The sequence below is a fragment of the Lissotriton vulgaris genome, chromosome 11 (assembly GCF_964263255.1).
Source record: "Lissotriton vulgaris chromosome 11, aLisVul1.2, whole genome shotgun sequence".
NCBI lineage: Eukaryota > Metazoa > Chordata > Amphibia > Caudata > Salamandridae > Lissotriton > Lissotriton vulgaris.
The window spans coordinates 988,265,163-988,282,041 of record NC_141699.1 but is presented as its reverse complement, the minus strand read 5'-3'; positions in this window follow the sequence as shown (position 1 = coordinate 988,282,041).

Sequence of the window (16,879 nt, the reverse complement as noted above, 5' to 3'; positions counted from 1 at the left end):
TATCTAACATTATATCTCCATTAGTTTCTAAATACCAACATGGTTTTATCCCTTTCCGAGACACCGCGGATCATATCCGACGGGTGATCACGTTTTTGGATTGGTCCCAGGCAACCCGGTCTAGTGTTGGACTTATATTTTTAGATGCTGAAAAAGCTTTTGACCGGGTTGCTTGGAGCTATCTATGGAATGTGTTAGCTAGGAAGGGACTAGGTCCAGGGTTTCTAACGGCCCTAAAAACTATGTATATCGCTCCAAAAGCGTGTATTCGAATTAATGGCCAGCTTTCTCCTTTTTTTTTATCACTAGGGGCACCCGTCAAGGATGCCCCTGCTCATCTTTACTTTTCGCACTTTACATTGACCCCCTAATTAACCGGTTTATTATGGAACAAAGGATTAGCCCTATTTGCTTAGCTAATATTAATTATCGTGCATTGGCTTACGCTGATGATATTGTTATAACAACTACCGACGTGCAGACTGCTCTTCCGGCAATTAATGAACTTGCTAAACAATTTGGGTTATTTTCTGGGTATAAACTCAATATGGAGAAGATGCAGATTTTATGCTCCGGAGATAATCCACTTTTAAACATCCCTATTATTTCAGAGGTTATATACTTAGGAATTAGAATATCATTGCCCATAGAGAAAATACCTGAACTTAATATAAATCCCGTGATATCCCAAATTAATAGTTTGCTACAATGCTTAGACCATTTACACTTATCACTGCATGGTAGACTTAACATATTAAAAATTTTGATTTTACCAAAAGTGTTATATATGTATCGCACTATACCATTGGAATTTCCTCCCTCTTGTCTTAAAAGTTTAGAAAGGACCACCCCTAGGTTTTTATGGGGCTATAAACGCCATCGGAAAGCCTTAAAAAAGATGATATTGAGCAAGGAGTGTGGGGGATGGAATGTTCCTTATTTCTTCTTTTATTATTTAGCAGCAACGCTCCAATTTATCAGACCTCTTATAATTGGTGACAGAGCAGATATTCCTGCTGGTCAAACTCCATCTATCTTTGAATTGGACATGGGTGAGAAAGCGAAAGGTAGCTTTCTCAAGGTTGTCGAGCCAAGCTACCACAAAAAGACAAAGTATAAGACGCTGAAGTCAGCCTTTGGAGCTTGGCAAAAAGTACGGAAGCATCGGTCTATATTTAAACTAAATGCTTATACCCCTCTAGCGTCGCCTGGGCTCCTGCCAAATATTTTTTGTGATTTGACGGTCTACAGGTGGGAGCAGAAAGGATTACTATATTTGGGTGACTTATTTAGCAACGGCCAAATTGTATCTTTTCAAGAATTAGAGCAAAAAGTTCTGCTGGCAAGAAAGGATTTTTTTAAATTCCTTCAGATCCGCAGTTTTTTTACAGAGTCATGCATTTATTATTTCAGCCTGAATGAAAAAAAAATCTTTATTGGAACTTCTTCAGAAAAAAACCCCTATAGGCTCTCTTTATCTAAGTTTGATTCAAGAATGTGGGGATGATATGGAACAATGCCAGCTGAAATGGGTTAGTAAATTAGGCCTCCCTGGTATAGATGTCTTGTCTTCAGTTAAATGTGCTTCAGAATGTTTAATCACAGGGATGATGAAATCTCAGCATTTTATGTGCATACATGATCTCTATTATAATCCTAGTAAGGTTGTTAAGTGGAGCACCACTACTGGAACGAGCTGTAGCCGCTGCGGGTTGTATGCAGCTAATGAATTGCATCTGTTCTTCCAATGTCCTAAACTTAAGAGTTTTTTTCTACAAATTGAAAGTTTTCTTGCCGCCGTTCTCAAGTGTGACATCACAATAAACATCGAGATGGTGTTATTAGGAATGGACTTTTCTATCTCTAGATCAAACCCAGTAACTTATTTTTTTTTTTATTTGTATGGCAGTGGCTAGAGCTTGCATTACTAGGGAGTGGATCAATTCAGATCCTCCTTCCTTTTTTACTTGGCGTGAAAAATTATTGTTTATATATAATATTGAGTCTGCCATTTATAAGCTAAAAGGCATCAAAAGAAGAATTTTGGGGGAGAAAATGTGGGCTCCAATCGCTGACTGGATTTAATTAATTTGTGGGACTCTATAAGCTTTTTATGTTCTGTATGCATCCAAGATGAATTCTTTGTTTGTTTATTTGTATTGCTGTATTTCCCTGTAATGAAACAATAAAATAAAAAAAATAAAAAATAAAAAAAGTCTAAAATATAACCTAACTTTTTATAAGTTATAACATACTTGTGAATTGATCTCCCTGATTGAATGAAACCATGTCATAAATAAAAAAACTCTTGTATTACCCTGATGTTTCTATCCTAGGCAGGTGTACAAATCCTCCGTCGCATTTAATCCCCCTGGATATTTATAGCCTAATTGTAGGATGTATTACTCATATTCATTTCTTCTGCCAGTTACCTCTTCCTCTTTTTTTGCTGAAGTTCGGTGCGCCGCCTGTGTGCTTTGCGCCTCTGCCTCCGCTTGAAGTTGCTGTTTGCTTGCCATTGCTCATCTGTGGTCTTGGTCAGAGAGTCTGTCTCCTTTCGTAACATAAAACATCTCGTTCTTCACCTGGTAATGATTTTTGGTGTTGTCTATACACCCCTGGATTCCTCATGTCAGACTCTGATTAGTTGCCTCCAGCGGAACTTAAATCTGACTGAGATGTTTCAGTTGTTAATTCCCTATTTTTAGTGGTTGTTTTTGAGCCATCTGCCATTCTGAATTTGGACACCCTCAATGCATTGTATTTTTCGGAGAAGGTAAATATTTGTCCTAATTCGTAATCATTGCTATCTCTTTGAAATGTAAAGGTTTTTCTTTCCTTAATTTTATCTTTTTCTTTCTTGAGTCTAAGCATCATTTCATTTCTTAATTTTGCTTTTTCATCCGTTTGGTCTATTTTTTCAAATTCTTCATTGATTTCATCAATTTCTTTTAGAATTTTTGCCCGATCTATCTCTGCATATTTGATTAGTATTAAAACCAGTCTTCTGGAGGAATCGAGATTGCTCTCTGCCCATTCATGCATTAGTTCAGGATTGGGATTTTCATAACTTGGGACAGTGAGAATTCTTAAGTTAATTGGTATCCTGCTTACATCGATATATTTTCGCAATGATAGTTATTCCCTCCACTTGCTCTGTTCACTCTTCATCTTTTTTTCTAATATTTACCATTTTTCTTTTACGGAGTTGGTATTGCTCGTATTGTCTTTGTTTTTCTCCGAGTTTCAGGTATGTTATGGTTAGAAATTAGCATTTAAAAAACCTTACAAATTCATTGTAAAAACCACAGGTTTCAGGTACATTATAGTTAGGCTGACATTTCACTTGTACAAAACCAGAGAAACTCAGCGGTTATAGTAAGCTGAGCTAACTATAACTCGCGCCCTCGCAATGCACTGCTGATGACGTCACATATTACATAACTCATGACATAGTCAGTGACATCACTGATGACATCTCAACTGACATTACTAATGACATCACTGATGACATCATCCTGTGAGTGTGTGTATTTCTAAAAAGTTTAAGAATGTTATATATAAATATATATATATATATATACATAAATATATATATATATAGATTGAGTGTCTACAGGGATGATTTCATGGGTGCGTGACTGACTGTATGAGTGAGCGATTCAATATTTCTTAGTGAATGTATGGGTGAGGACTAATCTGTGTAAATGTGTGTATCAGTCTGTCAGTTGGTGTGTAACTGGCTGCATGGGTTGGTGAGTAGGTACATGAGTGTCTATATGGGTTATTGATTAGTTTTCTGAGTACCTGTATGGGTGACTCAGTGCCTGTGAGGTTTGGTGAGGGGCTGTGTGACTCCCTGCATGGATGTTTGACTATGTGAATCCCTGGGTGTATGGGTTCATGAATGCGTCTGTGATGGATGGTATGGTTGACTGAGTGTGCATATGGCTGCGTCGGTGATTGTATGCATATCTCAGTGGTATATGGGTGAGTAACTGCATATGTGAAAGGCAGTATATGTGAGTGTTGGAGTATATAAGTGAATGCATGTGTGAGTGATTTTGAGAGTGGCTATATGGGTGAGTGTGTGCTTTGTGTCAGTGATTGTAGAAGAGAGTAAGTATGTGTTACTATCTGTATGAATAAGTGAGGTGGTTTGTGTATAACTGTATAAGTGAGTAAATGGTAGTGTGATTCCTTCTTTGGGTGACTGACTAGGTGTGTGAGTAACCCTATGGGTGAGTGGCGGTATGTAAGTTTTATGAGTACATATATTAGTAGCTGTATTGATGACCGACTGCGTGTATGAGTGACTGTATGGGTTAGTGGATGTGTCTTTAGATCTATGAATCAGTGAGTGGGTATGTACTAACTGGTATTGGTGTGTGTATTGTTTCGAGAATGGTAGTGTGTATTTTCGAATGGTGTGTGAAAGGTTTTATTAAAGTGTGAGACGGAGCATCAGATACTAAGTGGATGATGTCATCAGTGATGACATTGGAGATGTCATCAGTGATGTCATCAGGGATGTCACTGACCATGTCATGAGTGATGTAATATGTGACGTCATCGGCAGTGGCATGAGTTATAGTTAGCTTAGCTAACTATAACGGCCAGATTTCTCTCGTTCTGTATGAGTGAAATGTCAGCCTAACTATAACGTCCCTGAAACTTGTGTTTTTTTCAGGGAATTTCTAAGGTTTTTTAAATGCTAATTCCTAACTATAACGTCCCTGAAACCTCTGTTTTTACGGTGTATTTTATGGCTTTTTAAATGGTAATACTAACTATAACGTCCCTTAAACCTCTGTTTTCTTTCAGTGACTTTCTAAGGTTTTTTAAATGTGAATTTCAACTATGCCTGTAGGACATGTGTAGAAAGAGGAAGAAAGACTCAGAAAGAAGCAAGAGAAGTACGGAAAGATACAAGAAAGTTGCAGAAAGAGGAAGAAAGGTATAGAAAGAAGCAAGAGAAATGCAGAAAGGGGCATCAGAAGTCCAGAAAGAGGAAGACTGGTGCAGAAAAAAGCAAGAGATGTGCAGAAAGAACATCAGAGGTGCAGAAAGAGGCTTACTTCGACTGTACCTTACAACAGACTCATACAAAGTAGCCTAATCACTAATCCTTATTTATTTATTTAAAGAGTTTTATAGTGCTGGCTAGACCTGAAGGTATCAGAGCGCTTTACATAAGGTTCCACAAAATTAAACAGTACATTAGAATCAGGTAACATCAGTTGCTAGAAAAACGTTTCGAGAGCATAGATGCAAAGAAGGGTAAGGGGGTAGGGAAGGTGGGGAAGGGAAACATAGGACAGGGAGACAAAAGGAAGTGTGCCCCAAGTCTGACTGGGTAGGTGATGGCTAAGGGGGAATTCCACAGCCCATCTCCTCTTTAGCTATCAGGTAGCTCATGGCAATCCTTATCCCAAGATGTCTTAAACATCCCTTTGCTCTTGAAGGTTCACTATTAATCAACTGCTCAGAATGTTAGGCATACCAAATATAAAAGTGCAGAAAGAGGCAAGAGAGTTGCAGAAGGAGGTAAGAGGGGTGCAGAAAGAGGCAAAAGGTGTGTAGAAATTTGCAAGAGAGGTACAGAAAGAAGCGAGAGGTGCAGAAAGAAGCAACAGAGGTGCAGAAAGAGGCAAGAGGGGTATACAAAAAGGCAAGTTGGGTGCACAAAAAGGCAAAAGAAGTGCAGAAATTGCAACAGATGTGCAGAAAGAGGGAAGAGGTGCGTGGAAAGAGGCAAGGGGTGCAGAAATTTACAAGAGAGGTGCAGAAAGAAGCAAGAACAGTGCAGAGAGAACCAATAGAGGTGCAGAAGGAGGGAAGAGGGATGTAGAAATAGGCAAGAGGGGTATAGAAAGAGGCAAGAGAGGTACAGAAAGAAACAAGAACAGTGCAGAAAGAACCAGCAGAGGTGCACAAAGAAGGAAGAAGGGTGTAGAAAGAGGCAAGAGGGGTGCAAAAAGAGGCAAGAGAAGTACAGAAAGAAGCAAGAGAGGTACAGAAAGAAGCAAGAGAAGTGCAGAAACAAGCCACCGAGGTGCAGTAAGAGACAAGGGGGTGCAGGAAGAGTCAAGAGAAATGCAGAAAGATGCAACTGAGGTGCAGAAGGAGGCAAGAGAAGTGCACAAAGAGGCATCAGAAGTCCAGAAAGAGGAAGAATGGTGCAGAAAAAAGCAAGAGATGTGCAGAAAGAACATCAGAGGTGCAGAAAGAGGCTTACTTCGACTGTCCCTTACAACAGACTCATACAAAGTAGCCTAATCACTAATCCTTATTTATTTATTTATTTAAAGAGTTTTATATAGTGCTGGCTAGACCCAAAGGTATCGGAGCGCTTTACATAAGGTTCCACAAAATTAAACAGTACATTAGAATCAGGTAACATCAGTTGCTAGAAAAGCATTTCAAGAGCATATATTTGAAGAAGGGTAAGGGGGTAGGGAAGGTGGGGAAGGGGAACATAGGACAGGTAGACGAAAGGAAGTGTGCCCCAAGTCGGACTGGATAGGTGACAGCTAAGGGGGAAGTTCACAGCCCATCTCCCCTTTAGCTATCAGGTAGCTCATGGCAATTCCTATCCCAAGATGTCTTAAACATCCCTTTGCTCTTGAAGGTTCACTATTAATCAACTGCTCAGAATGTTAGGCATACCAACTATAAAAGTGCAGAAAGAGGCAAGAGAGTTGCAGAAGGAGGCAAGAGGGGTGCAGAAAGAGGCAAAGTGTATGCAGAAATTTGCAAGAGAGGTACAGAAAGAAGCGAGAGGTGCAGAAAGAAGCAACAGAGGTGCAGAAAGAGGCAAGAGGGATACACAAAAAGGCAAGAGGGGTGCACAAAAAGGAAAAAGAAGTGCAGAAATTGCAACAGATGTGCAGAAAGAAGGAAGAGGTGCGTGGAAAGAGGCAAGGGGTACAGAAGTTTATAAGAGAGGTGCAGAAAGAAGCAAGAACAGTACAGAGAGAACCAATAGAGGTGCAGAAGGAGGGAAGAGGGATGTAGAAATAGGCAAGAGGGGTATAGAAAGAGGCAAGAGAGGTACAGAAAGAAGTAAGAACAGTGCAGAAAGAACCAGCAGATGTGCACAAAGAGGGAAGAAGGGTATAGAAAGAGGCAAGAGGGGTGCAAAAAGAGGCAAGAGAAGTACAGAAAGAAGCAAGAGAGGTACAGAAAGAAGCAAGAGAAGTGCAGAAACAAGCCACCGAGGTGCTGTAAGAGACAAGGGGGTGCAGAAAGAGTCAAGAGAAATGCAGAAAGATGCAACTGAGGTGTAGAAGGAGGCAAGAGAAGTGCAGAAACAAGCCACAAAGGAACAGAAAGAGACAAGGGGGCGCAGAAAAAGGCTAGAGATGTGCAGAAAGAAGCAACAGAAGTGCAAAAAGAGGCAAGAGAAGTACAGAAAGAGGCAAGAGAGTTGCAGAAACAGGAAAAAGAGGGATAGAAAGAGGGAACAGGGGTGCAGAAAGAGGTAAGAGAGGTGCCAAAACAGGCAAGAGAGGTGCAGAAAGAGGGAACGGGTTGCAGAAAGAGGCGAGAGAAGTACAAAAAGAGGCAAGAGAGGTGCACAAAGAGGGAATACAGGTTCCAGAAAGAGGTAAGAGGGGTGCAAAAAGAGGGAAGAGGGTACAGAAAGAGATTACAGAAAGAGGCAAAAGAAGTACAAAAAGAAACTAGATAGGTGCAGAAAGTGATAAGAGAGGTGCAGAAAGAAAGGAGATGCAGAAATCAGAAGAGATGTGCAGAAAGAGGCAAGAGAAGTGCAGAAAAGGAAGAGAGGTACAGAAAGAAGCAAGAGAGGTGCAGAAAGAGGCAAGAGGGGTGGAGAAAGAGGTGAGAGAAGTTCAGAAAGAAGCAACAGAGGTACAGAAAGAGATAAGAGAAGTGCAGAAAGAGGCAAGAGAGTTGCAGAAACAGGCAAAAGAGGTGCAGAAAGAGGGAACAGGGGTGCAGAAAGAAGCAATATAGGTTCAGAAAGAAGCAAGAGAAGTGCAGAATGAAGCAAGCAAGGTGCAGAAAAGGGCAAGGGAGGTACAGAAAATGTAAAGAGAGGTGCAGAAAGAGGGAAGAGGGTACAGAAAGAGGTAAAAGAAGTACAGAAAGTATCTACAGAGGTGCGGAAAGTGGTAAGAGAGGTGCAGAAAGAAGCGAGGTGCAGAAAGCAGACGAGAAGTGCAGAAAGAGGCAAGAGAAGTGCAGAAAAAGGAAGAAAGGCGCACAAAGAAGCAAGAGAAATGCAGAAAGAGGCAAGAGAGGCACAGAAATAAGCAAGAATGGTTTGTGCACCATTAGTATTAATTTAAAACTCACATTTAGCAATAAATACCAGGTGGCCATTCCAGGTTTGCAAAGGACCTTCCACCATGCTGTAACACTTGTCGCTGCATTTTTGGTAACTTTTGAGCAAAGAAACAAGGTTTTTTTTGTTCAAATCTGCAGATTATGCAGCAGATGATGGTTTATGTGCCAAATGCTGAAAATGTCTATTTATGTGAAAATCGGTGCAGCCGAACATTTGCATAATACCAGTGGCCCTGCTTATGCCTCAGACTAGGTCCAGAAGTGCTCCTCAGTGGTTCCTTCTTTTTTTGTCTCATTAAGTTTATAGTTTAGCTTCTATGGAAATGAGGAAGACTAAACCTGAGGTTACTACTCCACAACACAGACTGCCATATCACATAATTACTCTCCATAACACATCTCCCCACTCTACATAATTCCTATACACTAAATACCACATAATTTATATCCACATAATTTCACTGCACAACATACCACGTAATTCCATTACACACATCGGACAACCACTCCACTCCAAAAAACATTAGTAAAAATGTTTTACATTTGCAAAGCCAATAGCCCTACCTTTCACAAATGTGAGACCCATTACATTGCAAATGCTTCTTTATTTACTAGTCACGTTTACAAAGTGGTGGAGAAAGGGGGCTGGGCCTCTGACCAGCGCTCAGGAATTCTTCTGCATAGCATATAAAGGAGTTACCAGGAGGGCTTCGTGGCCCCCAAAGTCCCTCAGCAGTAAAGAGGACTTCATCCTGCAACCAGTAGTAGAATCCCCGTAGGCACATTTGCAGAGTGGTGGGGAAAGGGGTCGTAGCATCCGAGGACCTCTTAGCAATCCCACTGTATTGGACTTATTGGAGGTAACAAGAGGGGTAGTTTGCCCCCAAGGACATCCTTGGGGGCCAACTACCCCTCCTATTACCTCCAGTAAGTCCCACATAGGAGGATTGCTCAGTTCTCATAGCAGGCCAAGCCCCCTTTTTCCACCACTCTGCAAACAAGCTCCCTGGTGCGCTCTTGAATGAGGATTGAAGTCCCCTTTGCTGCTGGGGGTTCATAGAGGCCAACCTGGAGCCTACCTGTTACCTCCAGTAAGCCCAACATAGTGGGATTACTGAGAGGTGGACACAGGCCACCCCCCGGTTGTCCTCCACTCTGCAAATGTGCTTCCTGGCTCACTCTTGGTTGGGGATGAAGTCCCATTGCCTCCTGAGGGTTCCTGGGGGCCAACTAGCCTTCCTGTTATCTCTAGTGCTTACACAGGGGGATTACTGAGAGTAGTCAGAGGCCATGCCCTCTTTTTACACCACTCTGCAAACGTGCCTCCTGGTGCACTGCTGCTTGGGGGATGAAGTCCACTTAAGTCCTGAGTTCCTAAGTACACAAGGGGACCTCATCGCCCCACCAGCAGTGCGCAAAGAGGCGCGTTTACAGAGTGTTGTAATAAGGGGCATGGCCTCGGACCACCTCTCAGCAATCCCACTGTGTGGGACTTACTGGAGGTAACAGTAGGGCTAGTTGGAGGACCCTCACCAATAAAGGGGACTTCATCCCCCCAACCTAGAATGTGCCAGGAGGCGCTTTGGCGGAGTGGTGCAGGGAGGGGGCTGGGTCTCCGGCAAGTTGCAGTTTTTTATGTTATTTTAGGAAGGGGGTTGTGTGGCCCCCCTTCCCTTGAACCTTTTGGGCCCTGGGACCCCATCCCTAGGGGCCTGCACAATTTAATTTTTTATCCCGATCCCCTGGGGCTAGGTCTTTGATTATTTATTTATTTTTAAAGGTGAGGTGGACCACTTGGCCCCCCAGGCCAATTCCGGCCCGGGGACCCCACCCCCTGGTGCCAGCCAATACCTTTTTTATGGAAGGGGGGCCATGTGGCCCCCCCTTTCCTGGGCCACTTTTGGCCCCGGGGACCCCATCAACTGGAGCCTGCCCTGCCTGTTAAAAAAAAATTGGAGGGGTGCCTCGTGGTCCCCCTCCTGAGGCCAATTTTGGCACTGGAGACCCATGCCCCAGGGTCCGACCATATTCTTTTTTTATATATATAATTACAAAAGGGAAGGGGGCCAAGTGGTCCCGCTCCCAAGCCATTTTGTGCCCCGGGGAGCCCATCCCCCAGGGCATGGCCGCTCATTGGGAACCATGGGGGAAGCGCCAATGACCCTGCAGTCCCTGTCGACTCCCCGGCACCTGCGGGAGCTGGCATTGCTTTTGGACTAAGGTAGCTGCTAACATGCAGCTCCCTTTTCCCAAAAGCAAATCTGCTCGCTTCATTGAAGCGAAAGCAGGTTTCCTGCACTCGCTTCATGACACAAAGTAGGAGTTTGCTATGACAGGGTGGGAGCAAAGCTCCCGCCCTGCCATAGCGAACTGCAATGTCCCGGGGGTGGGCACCCCGGGACATTGCTGGAGCCAGCCCTGGGAAAAGCCTTCATATAGGGCTTCTGGAGGGTGGCTGCGCTGCCCCCCTCCCAGCATTTGCACACCCCGGGTAGGTGGTGGTCCCCAGGGCAGGGGGTCTCCAACGGTCTCCCGTATTTGGATAAAGTTTTCCCCGGGGAGGTGGTGGTCCCTGGGGCTGCGGGGGGCGCGGGCCCCTGCATTTAAAGCATGTAACCCCAGGGAGGTGGTGGCTCACGGGACATGTAGAAGCCTGTGAGGGCCCCTGTCCTAAATAAATTAAAGCCCCAGGGAGGTGGCAGTCCCCGTGGCTTGGGGGGCCTGCAAGGCCCCCATGCCCAAAACTATTTAATGCCCCGGGGAGGTGGTGTTCCCTGGGGTAGTATGGGGGAAAAGGAGACCTCACACACATTTTTAAGAAAAAGCCCTGGGGAGGTTGCAGTCCCAGGGGCTGCAGGGAAGCTGCATGCCCCCCTCAGATTAATAACAAAGCCACAGGGAGGTGCCAGTCCCCAGGGCTGTGGGGGTGCCTGCGGGCCCCCACACCATAACTATGTATTGCCCCCGGGACATAACCCACAGAGGGGATGAAACAAACGAAGCGCAGGAGCCTGAGCTTCGTTTTTTAAAAACGTTTCTACCAAATTCATGGACCCTACACCAGGGCCAATGCTTTTTTGGGCTCTGGGGGTCCCTGTGGGACTCCCTGCCCAGGCCTAAAGGGTCAGGGTGTTTCTACCCTGCCCTCTTTATCATTTTTTTACTGTTTTCTTGTGACTCAGTTCAACCGAGTCACAAGATTGCTGCCAACACTTCCTGGTTTGAAGTGTTGGCAGCCAATCAGAATCAAGCTCGTGATCGGGAGGGTTCGTGGACCCACGACGGTCACCAGATATCAATATTTTTTTATGTATGTATTTCTCAAAACTACTGAATGGATTTACACCATTTAAAAAAATAACGCTTTCTGAACCAAGAACTACCATTTTGCCGAATGTGGTGTAATTCCGTTCAGCAGTTCGTGCTGTAGGTTTGTCTGAAGTTTCCTATGGAAATTAGCATGGAGAAAACGCATTTTGGGATCCCCCTTATTTCTCGGCCCCCGCTTGACGAATCACTACTCCGAATAACACAGCAGTACTGACACACCACAGAATATTCTAGTATTCATTCATTCAAATTAAACAGCTTGCCAAGTATATATAGAGAGAACTGAGCGGGAGGATCGCAGCCCAGAAGTCCGGTACCCATCGTCGTCGGTGTTTGCGGGAAGAAGGGGATTGTGATTCCAGTCCGGGTTTCGGACTTGCCGGTCTGCTCTTGGTGCATCTGCAGGTGAGGGGAGCTGATGATGAAAGGGAGATTAACGGATCTTCACGGCATCGTTGGAAACTTCAGTGCATTTGAGAAAAAGAGAAATATTTGCACCCCTTAGTGCTAAATAAAAGTAGAACTGTGAGGTTGAGTTTGCATACAGCCGCTGAAGTGGAGTTCTGCGATAACATGACCTACCATATAAAGGATGTGAGCAGTTGGAGAACAATGGTAGATGTATACATACTGTGGCAGAGAAATAAGGTTTTGTTAAACTAAACCCGGAAAGTATACGAAAATTGCTACTGTAAGCTGGTGCTCCACGGAAGAACGGGAATTCAAATCCCATTCCGGATTTGTGCTGGCTACAGCCGCTGGTGTGGAGCGGAGGTTAATCCGGAAGATAGGCAAACATCGCCACTGGAAGCTGGTGTGCCACGGAAGAACAGGAATGGCAATCCCAGTTTAGGGGTTGTGCTGGCCACAGCCGCTGGTTTGAAGCAGATCTAAACCAGGAAGGCAGGCGAACATCGCCACTGTAAGCCTGAATGGGGAACTGACATCCCAGTGTGAGTTTTTATGGTTACAGCCGCAGGTGTTGAGTTGCACGATATCGCGACCCACTGCACAGATAACTTAACCAGCAGGAGAATATTATTACAATGTATACGAATCTTGGCAGATGAACAAGGTTTTCACTCAAAACCCAGAAGTTATACTAACACTGTCTCTTTTATACCACGGAGGAATAGGAGTTAGAATTCCAGTTTGGGTCTTTTTCTGGCCACATTTCATTTCAAGTACTTATAAAGAAGTTGCGTTTGAACAGAGGTGAGAGAAACCTTGAGAAGAAAAGGTCATGGGACCACAAATCTACATTTAGAGGTGGGGTGATAATTGGATAAACAGCAAGATGGCTGCAGCTTTGGAGGCTAAACGTAAGAATACGGCAGACAAATTAATTTTTGCTATAGTAGATGGAAGTGGCAAGACAGTAATAACACCAACCATAATAACCAAGGAAACTAAAACTCAAGCATTATTCAATCAACTTGAAAAACTTCATAGGAAAGAACTCGCCAAATGGTGGGAGGCAGAGTCGTTACATAGGTACATAGAGATGGCACGTGTACAGCAAGGCCCATGCATCTTCACCATCCCTACTTATGAGGATACCGACCCGCAGATGTTGGAGGAGTGGTCCAACAGCTCTAATGCCTGCTCAATTACCATGCTACGGATTCTGGTAAAATATGCTCCCAGAGACTGGAGTAAGTTACTGGCAGATACAGATTCAGTGCTTGGTGAACTGGCAAAAGCAACAACATAAGATGTAATTGATGATTTTATGAAGAACCTGGCTATTAAAATGGAGAAATTAGAAGAGGAAATTACAGCCAAAAAGCAACTTAAATTCCTCAGGGATTACAAGGACTATCAGGCTTGTCGTACTTTAACCTTCCACAGGAAATATGATCATCTGTTTGAGAAAGGAGGTAATACGCACAATATCCCTATTGCAGTGCCAGTAAATAGCGAAATTTCTTAAAGCGATGTATCAGATGGCAATCTTTCAGATGCATCCACATTGGCAATCAATCAGGTTCAGCAAAAGAAATCTAATTTTTTTACTCCAGTTCCAAATGATGAATCAGGAAAGGACAGAATAGCAGCATGAACAGGTTGCACAGAGAGGGAGAGTGCGAGGCAGAAGAGGAAGAACTAGAGGAACTAAAAAGCCAAATAACGGAGGAAAACAACAAATAACAACCCAGGGAGGAATGATGGCAAAGGACAAACAGGCATTAAAATGACTGTGGTAAACCTGTCATGGAGAACACTAACGGATGAAGAAAGCCAACTTCTAAGATTAGGTTTGTCCTTTTGCCCTACTAGGGATTTAAATTTTGTACAAACAAGAATAGATTTGTTTTATTTTTCTCGTAAGTTGAAATTGAAGAAATGGTATGACACTAAATGTAAAACGGGAGATTCTCTTATAGTTGATGATATTGATTTTTTAAATATATTGGCATCTCAGCACGAACAGGTAGAATCGACCAATGACATGATGAGTAATTTGACACTTATGTAAACAGGAATCCGGGCAGTGGGTTTAGGCCTAATTCTGTGTTTTCACCTCAGATTGAATGTGATGCCATTGAAGTATTTGAAAGAGGTGCGTTGGCCTATTTTTAAAAAACACGACACAAGAAAATCCCCATTGTGAAGAAAAACCTGAATTTAGATCAGATCAGGGTATTAGAGGACCTTAAAGCAGATACCACCATAGTAATACTCCAGTCTGATAAGGGCCGGAACGTGGTGGTACAGGACAAACAGGCTTATCTGATGGAAGGTTACAGACAGTTAACGGATGTAACATGCTACAATGTTTCAGACAGAAAAGCCATATTAAAATTGAATATGGAATATGGAGAGTTGCTTGTGGATTGGAGAGAGCGGGGACTACTGGAATGGGAGGAGTATATTTACTTAAATGCTCACACCCACGAGTCCCCGTACTCTATCTGTTGCCAAAGCTCCATAAGGATCCAGTCAACCCCCAGGGAGGCTGATTGTTTCCTCTGTGGGAGCACTATTGGAGAACACCTCTCATTTTATCTATCACTATTTATGACCGTTTGTGGTCAGTTTACCAGCCTATCTGAGGGACACAACGCACTTCTTAACCATTATCGATGGGATCCATTGGGAACCTAATTACACCTTGGTTACCCTGGATGTGTGGAGTTTATACACATATATCCACCATGATTTTGGCCTACATCCCAAAACACATTATTTGAAAACTCGCTCAATCTCTCTATGGTCACACTCTGAAATGATTGTAGCAATGATTCAGTTTTGCTTGACTAACAATTTTTTCATGTTTGAGGTGGGGCACAACAATGGGAACCTGCTTCGCTCCCAGCTATGCCAATTTGGTGATGGGCTGGTGGGAGGAGCAGGTGGTCTCACTAATTCCAGGATACGATTGCTGTGCCCTGTGGCTGCGGTTTATTGATGACATCTTCATAATATGGAATGGAGATATTGATTCAGTCAAGGATTTTGTCACTAAACTTAATGACAATCAATATAATCTGGCTCTGACTGAACATACAAGCAAAACTAGAATAGAATTTTTGGACGTTGTTGTAGAAATTGTCGACAACACTATACAGACACAACTGTTCCCGAAAATAACCGCAGGGAACAGTATTTTGAATGCCACAAGTGCCCATCCTCGGAAACTGATATACAGTATCCTCTATGGTGAATTACTACACGCTAAGCGCAATTGTAGTTCACAGAGCAGTTATTGTGATGAAAAAGAATGAATGGTTCAACGCTTTAAAGAAAGAGGATACAGTGGTAGAACTATATCAGAGGCATGTAAGAGAGTTGAGTCTGTTACCCCGTACAGAATTGTTAGATCCAACAACACGTCAAAATTAAAATGATAAGCTGAGATTTATAACGACTTATTCGGGACAAGCACAGGATGTGCGACAAATACTTAAAATACATTGGGACATCTTGCTAATTGATGTGAATCTTCGAAAACATCTTACCAGTAGCCCCCAAATTACTTTTCAAAGAAGTAAATATCTTAGAGATGAATTGAGTCTGAACTATGTGACGGAGAAGGGTGGGCTAACGGGTACTAATCGTTTCCGCTGCTGTAAAAAGTGTAAAGCATGCAGCAACAGCAGGGATTGCACAACACTTGTTATAGCAAGCAGAGACAGGGAATTCGTAATCAAGAAGGCTCTTACTTGCAATAATATGTATTGTGTTTATGCATTAATCTGCCCGTGCAATAAAGCCTACATTGGCAGCACTATTCACTGTGCAAAGAAACGGGTTCTCGAACATGTCAGGGCAATACGTCATAACAACAGGCGGTACCCAGTAGCCCAACATTTCTTTGATTTTCATCTTCAAAATGAGAAGCTTTTAAGAATGGTGGTGATTGACGCGGTCCCAGTGAATATAAGGGTGGGAAGAGACAATTGGCATTACGTCAAAATACATCATTGACCTGGAGACTCTGACCCCCTTGGGATTAAATTCAGGTGAAGAACTAGGGGTACATCTACGACAGTAAGGTTAATGAATTGCATACATGTAAGGAATCTTAAACAGTGAGTGTAATGTTTTAAGATGCAAAGTTCATTTTGATTTGTCTGCCTTTTTAATAGTTTTCTAATATAGAGTAATGATTTTATGTCATATTTCACATTTTCTAGGTTGGGTGCACTTCTTTAACTCAGGCCATGTATTTGTTGAGTGTGGAATCCATCGCCCACAGGGGCAGAATTGTAGTCTACCTACATAAGATATTTCACATTAGAGATATTGAAATTCTTCGCCCACTTTGGCAGAATTGTGTATACGTGAACATGGGACTGTTGGGCTTCTTTGTGTTATTGCCGCTATTTAGCAGATGTAATGATATGGATACTAGCAGACCATGAGCATATGATCATTTGTCCCAAAGTGTTCAAAGTAAATGGCTAGGAGTAGTCTAAAACACATGAGTATACAGGTGATTTACGCTATATAGTCGCGAACACATTAACGACGGCTTATGTGGAGAAATTACAAAGATCTTGAATGGTATATAGTAAACATGGCTTCCTATGTATTTAACTGTTTTAACAGTAACAAGCTGGCCACTATGTTTTGGTGAAATTTCACTTTTTTCTCTCTTTGTGGGTATTGTCCTTTCCCTATGTTCAGTGCACTTGTAAAATGAAATAAAAAGATGATGCTGCTGCTTAGCTTCAGCGTGACCAAGGCGTAGGCTGAAACGCATTGCTGGTGCAGTCAGTAATATCTGTAC